This window comes from Oryzias latipes, chromosome 5, assembly GCF_053564925.1.
Source record: "Oryzias latipes strain Hd-rR chromosome 5, Olatipes_Hd-rR_3.1".
Lineage (NCBI taxonomy): Eukaryota > Metazoa > Chordata > Actinopteri > Beloniformes > Adrianichthyidae > Oryzias > Oryzias latipes.
In genome coordinates, this window is record NC_136241.1 from 15502327 (window position 1) to 15509167 (window position 6841).

The following is a 6841-nucleotide window of genomic DNA, read 5'->3' on the forward strand; positions in this document are numbered from 1 at the left end:
AGAATTTTCCCTGAAGTCTTAGCGAAAAACCATTGGGCATCGATGATCAGATCGGCAAATATGGACCACAATGCATTGCATCTGAAATTTCTTCTACCAAAAAAATGTATATTATTTTTTTTTTAATAAACCATCAACTTTTTTATTTTCATTAGACAGTGGACTCATCAATAATCATCGCAAAACACTCATATCAATTAGATTTTAACTTTGTGAAATTGATGACGTCACATCCCCCTTTAAAAAAAAAAAAGTAGTGAGCGTGGTGTCCGAAGTGCTTTTAAAATTCAGGGCACTACATAGTGCCACACTAAACAGCTTATTAGTAGTTATGGAGTAGGGTGGAAATTCGGACATGACATATATCTTACAAAGTCCATTTTATAATATTCTCATGTGTTTCTCTCCCATCATCAGTCTCTAACTCTCATCACTACTAGATTTTTGCATCATTGATTCCTCCTGTTATCTGTTAATGTTGTCTGACAAAGCCTGACAAGCTATTCAGGCATGCATTTTGCTGTTGCACACCCACTCCTAAGAATAACCCACTCACAATAATTATCTTCCGTACACTGCCTGATCATCTTTGGGGTGATCCAACTCGAGTTCAAGTAATTCTTGATGATGAACCAAAGCTCCGGTTGTCTCCAAGCTGAGTTGTCAGGATGGGACAAGCAGTCGGTGATTGATGCATATTCCAGAGTGGCAGATTGTTCCGCTGAGTTGCCTCATGCACCAATAATGACACATGATGGAAACCCTTGTCAGTGAGCCATGATAGGAAATGAAGATGGATAGTGCCTTGGATGGAAAAGGATTTTGTATGAGCAGAAATTTAAAAACATTTTTGTAGTGATTATCTTGCACAATTACTTCCTGTAGAGCTGCATGTTGGAAAGAGAAAAAGCATGCTTCCCTCAGAGATTTTACATTCATTTTTGTTGTTTTGCTGCTAAAAACGGCATGTGAAACAAGGAAGCTACGAGTTGATCCCTTCATGCCATATGTCGCTAAGTTGCAATGTACCAATTGATCCAGCACTCCACTTATATTAGCATTAACTTAAGTTAAAGAAACACTGAAGAATATTTTGATATAACTGGAAATAATATAAATGCAGGCATGAAAGGGTTATTATTGAGGCAAGTAAAAAAAAAAGTGTAATAAGTTCTCATTGAAATGGATCAATGTAATTTAATGAAAACAGCCATGCTTTATTACTTAGTGCAATCATCAATCATTCTTTACTGAGTTAACTGATTATTAATTATTTAGAAAAAAAAGTCTGGAAAGTAACACTTTCAACAAAGCTTATGAACATTTAAGCGATGAAAATAAAAATAAAGGTGCTTTATGTGACAAAATCCTGATGCTTACATATCAAAACATTAGACAGGAAGTAAATTACAACTTGCAGGATGCACTGTTGACATGAATTGTTTTAACTTTCAGTTGGAAACAGTTTCACACTCTTGTTACCGCTTCAGCCTTGATAACAACAGAACACATTCTGGATGCAACAAGCCTTTATTCATTTTGAAAGTACATTGTTCTGAGTTTAAATTGTTTAAGGCAGCAAAACAATTTCACCTTTTTTTCTGTTATGATAGCTTTAAGCCCCAGATTACCAATCGTTACTCTTCCCTTGCTACTTTAATAAATCGTGGTTGAAGGTTTCCTTTATTTTCAATGTTGCCCTACAGAAACAAACCATACTAGGCGTTTCTGCTGTTAGAAAATGTGAACAAATGTTACAATCGCATGTGCTTTAGTCCAATAAAATGTTCTACATGAAAAAAAAATGGTTCTCGGGACCAATAAACAGGCAAAAATGTTTTTGCATTTTCTTGTGTCTGTATCAACACCATGCAATCAACCCACTTATAGTGAATCGCTTGAGCCTGAGATGCTAACATTTCCAAATAGTGGAACTGGTAATAATAATCATGCATTTTGTTGTCCAAGCACTAAATTTGACATGGATGTACCTTGGTCTCCCCTTTTTAGAAAAGCACATTAGACATTAGAAATTATAAGGTTTTTAAATATATTTAGGTTGAATCTGAATTCTTTCCCTACCCCTTCGGCCCCGTCCTACCCCTAGAGTTATCCTCAAATTTGGACGTTACTATCGCTTGATGATGTCAAAAATAGTCGTCGGTCATCTACGTTAGCATGTAGCTGCCAGCTCTCCGAAAATACACACCAAAATTTGCTTTTATTACTTTATAAATTCATGCAAGAGAACATTTTTTACAGTTAAATGTAAACTTCTGTGCTTCAGAGTACACCCACATGAAGAAATGCGTTTCTCTTCTGCAGCACAGATCATCCAAAGTAATATATATATATATATATATATATATATATATATATATATATATATATAAAAATAAACGTTTTGTTTATACAGTCTATATACATATATATGTAGATACGTAGACATGTATGTAGAGAATATATACACGTATTACTTTCTTCTGTGGGTACGCTTTAAGTTTAAAGACTCCATTTTTCTCCATAATTTCGAGACTGGAACAAATTACTATTGAATATTTTTGTAATAATTGAGTGCAAAGCCACCATCTTTACAAATGGCTGCTGCCATTTTGGATTTTCTCGTGGAAAACATACTTTTCTGAAAGAGGGGATCCTACGGTACATCAATGCCAAAAATAGTGTACAAAATGTACAATTTGTCTGAAATATCAACTTGACTCACTCGGCTAAAAGCAAAGCAAAGAGATAACGATGCATCAAAGTCATTCTAACTTCATCCACTTATGACGTGGTTCTGAAGTGCAGCTGTTTAATGTCAACATTGTAGAAACAGGTCAGGAAAGTAGTTAGTACAGTCATAAAGCCATGAACTGAAAGCAGAAGTAGTATTCTCCTCCTCTTTTTTCTTTACAGCTTTACTCTCTTCACCTGAGCTGGGTGGTTTTAATTTGTCAAATCTGTTTACTAGCATGGCTCCAAGGCGATAACTGGTATGTCACAAGGGAGAAGACAGCTAATGAAAAGCGTACAAATGGCAGATAAAAAAGCATTGCAGAGAGGAGAGAGGACTTGTGTTGAGTTGATGATGCAAGTGGATCTTTCACGTTTAAGGAACAACATTGATTTATTATTCCATCTTTTCTGGGGAATCAATTATACTAAAATGCTAATCAGGGACATTATGATTTTCTCCGTTTGTTATGAATAATTCAGATATTTATTGGGTGTGGGTAGACAACACAAATTACTTTGTCCCTGCAACAACACACAACCAACACAGTCTAATGAGATGATTTCAGATGTTCCTTTTTCTAACACAGACAGCCCTTTTGTTATTACGCCATTGAGTCTTGCTTGTGCTTTGTAATGCCTATAGAAAACGCCTGTCTTCTAATGGTATAAAGCTAAATTTAACACAAACGGATAAAAAGCACAAATGAAACTCCAATCAGAGGAACAGAGTAGAGTCTAGCAGAAGCCAAAGTCATGAGACGACACACACATAGAAATAGGACATGGGGACATATGGCTGGCTGCCATCATTTAAGTGCCACTGAGCACATGTAGTCAGCCCAGGATAATGTCACACTATCCCATCATGGGGAATTAATTATACACCTGTTAAAGACAGGCCAGCGGAACCGTTTTCTCAAATATCCATCTGGATGTGGAGTGTGAATACCGGTACTTAATGTAGTGGCAGTTGGTACTTTATCTAATCAAAATGCATGCCTGCGTTTCTGTGATCGTGCTAACTACAGCAACATATGCTACTTCTGCGAATGCCTTCATATGGACAGCAACTCTTGCATGAATTGACTCACCAGGAGAAAATCAAATAATAATAAAATTAACATCACATCTCTCTGATGAAGACTTGACTCTGATAAAACTACCAGGCAAAAAATGATTAATGTTGCTTTGATTGATACTTGTGTATCACCGTGAAGGTTTAGTGTTTCACCAATTAAACAATAAAATAATTAATGCAAATAAGAAAGTCATGCAAGGCAAAAGTGGACCAAAAAAAGTGATTATTTTTCAATTCAAAAATATAAACCTAAATGCAGTATTCTTTATTATGCAAGTGAAAGGTCAAAATCCCTTACTACCATATTATTGCCCCAATATGTAAAATGTTTATATAGATAACACTATGTGTTGACACCTTTCTATTCAGGCCCAGTTATTTGCTATAAATGGCATGCCTCATTAAAATAAAAAGGTTTGAGCTGCAAAAAAAGTATGAATGTATGTTTTGATTTTTAACACATCCTTGTAACATTTTTCTCATGATGGAGGACAAATATAACATAATTAAAGATTAAAACGGCGTTTCTGAGTATTTTTTATGCAAATCGGGATGAATCAGGAGGAGATGAAAAAATGTTGTTGAGATAGCTCTTTTTTTGAGCAAGTGAAATGGGCAGGCCAAAGTCTCCCTGCTCTGCTCCATTCTTGTGCATTCACTTGCAGACAAATAGATCCATGTACATCTTTGCTTCCCTTATCTGAGCTGTCATCTGGATCAAAAATATACGACACAGGTTTTTGATTTTTTCATTATCATAAAGAAAAGACCACTGGGAACAGTTTTAAAGAGCTTTAAAAGACTTTGAGACTTGAATAAAAAAGAAAACATGTATAAACATGTATAACTAACACACTATGAAATACAAAAGACTGTGTTTTACAAAAAAGCTATTTTTAAACAAGTCCCTTTCCCAAACTGCCCTGAGAGAACAACAAATATATTTTTAGAAGAGATAAACATATAATTACACATGTAGATTTTTCCTCAGAAATAAATTAAATGACTCCAAAATCTTCCAAATTTGACTGAAAACACTTTTCTCTGCATCCTCGTGCTTTCATGTAGCACATGGTAGTTTGTGGCTGATGGGTGCTTTCTACAACATGCTGCTTCCTTTTTTTTTTTTCTTTGAGAACAAAGTATCATTTATCCACCTGGTAGTGACTTTTTTTTCTCTTTTTGGTAGAAATGGTCTTACCATGTATATAAAATTTTTTCTCTGTTTGATTCTACTACACATAATACCAGTAGCATGACACTATTACCTATGGTACAGAGGAGGTGCCTTTGAGGAAGTTCAGCACTGGTTTACAGTCTATCCATCCATCCATCCATCCATCTTCCTCCGCTTATCCGAGACCGGGTCGCGGGGGCAGCAGACTGAGCAGAGATGCCCAGACTTCCCTCACCCCAGCCACTTCCTCCAGCTCCTCTGGGGGGACCCCGAGGCGTTCCCAGGCCAGCCGAGAGACGTAGTCTCTCCAGCGTGTCCTGGGTCTTCCCCGGGGCCTCCGCCCAGTGGGACATGCCCGGAACACCTCTCCAGGGAGGCGTCCAGGGGGCATCCGGACTAGATGCCCGAGCCACCTCAGCTGGCTCCTTTCGATTTACAGTTTACAGTCTAGTCAGTCAGTAACAGGTTGAATGCCTAAAGATATTTGGTGAAGGAAATGCAACTGTAATGTCACAGTCAAATGAAACTGGATTAATGATCTCAGTGATCTTCAAGCTCAAGATTGGTGCTATTCTCTTTGTAAGCAAAAGTTAATATATTAAAATGTCATTTTAACACAGGCTAGGAACCAGAGGACAAAATCTAGAGTCAGTTCATGCGAATCGTTCTAAAAGCTAAAGCTAAAAAGTAATGAATAACCAAACATTGTCCAAAATATGAAAGCCAAAAAAGAGTTTAATGTAAGATTGTATAAGATCAAGAAGTACATTTAAAAAAAGCTGTATATCTTTTTTATTTATTTAAAGTGTAAAAAGTCTTTATTTCTAGTGAGACAATAAAACAATTCCCTTCTCCTACACAAGAACACATTATACAGTGACAGTGAGCATTAACCCATCAGAACACTTGAGATGGAAATAGCTGTCAAATTACATTTTAAAAAGAACTTGGAGTGTAGCAATGACACAATGGTGTTAATTAGACAGCATCAATAGAGTGATCACTTGATCCAGTGCTCTGGCAGCCAACCGCAGCCTGGTAACCAGGTCAGGCAGATTGATATGATAATCTCAGGGGCATGGCATGAAAGGAAAGGCTAACTCTGCATTGGCGGGGCACGAGCCAGGGGTGTGAGGGGGAGGTATTCCTCTGAAGTCAGAATCCTCCTTAGGCCTTGGAGGTCTAGATGAGTGCTTGAGAGAGAGAACTTATAGAAAAAGAGAAAAATCATTCATCCTATGGGATAAATGTATGAATCCAAGCTGCTATAGAATTTCATAAATGAGCAAGAAACGAGGCATGAAGGATGGGTAGATAAAAATCAAAACATTTGACAAAGGGTTGAGATGCATGAAAGTGTTATCCACAGGCATGGTGAAGGACTCAGGAACCTAATAATATAGTATCTGTGTAAACCTTTAAAGAAGTTTTTTGGAAGTTGGTTGTGGAAATTTACAATAAGGACAAAACTTTACCAACAGATATTCTCTGCAAGCATTCAGCTTCACAAGTCTGAACTGTGCAGTGAGCTGGGATATGTAAGGGTTAATGGCCTTGGCCGACGAAGTGTGCGTTATTACTTTTTAACCAGGCCGTGGAAGCCTGAACCGGACGGTTGCTTCCGAGAAGTGCGTTAATAAGTAATCACGCACACTTCGAAGGCCATTAACTCGCCTATACCATGGTCACGTACAAAAGCAATACATATTAACCAGGTTTTAGTCCTTAATTCTTGTTTTTTTTCCGATTTGGATCGCTTTTCTCACAAAAAGCGGACTATATGTTACGTGATGCGGTGCATCGATCCGCATCACGTAACATATAGTCCACGTTGCGCAGCACCATCGTTG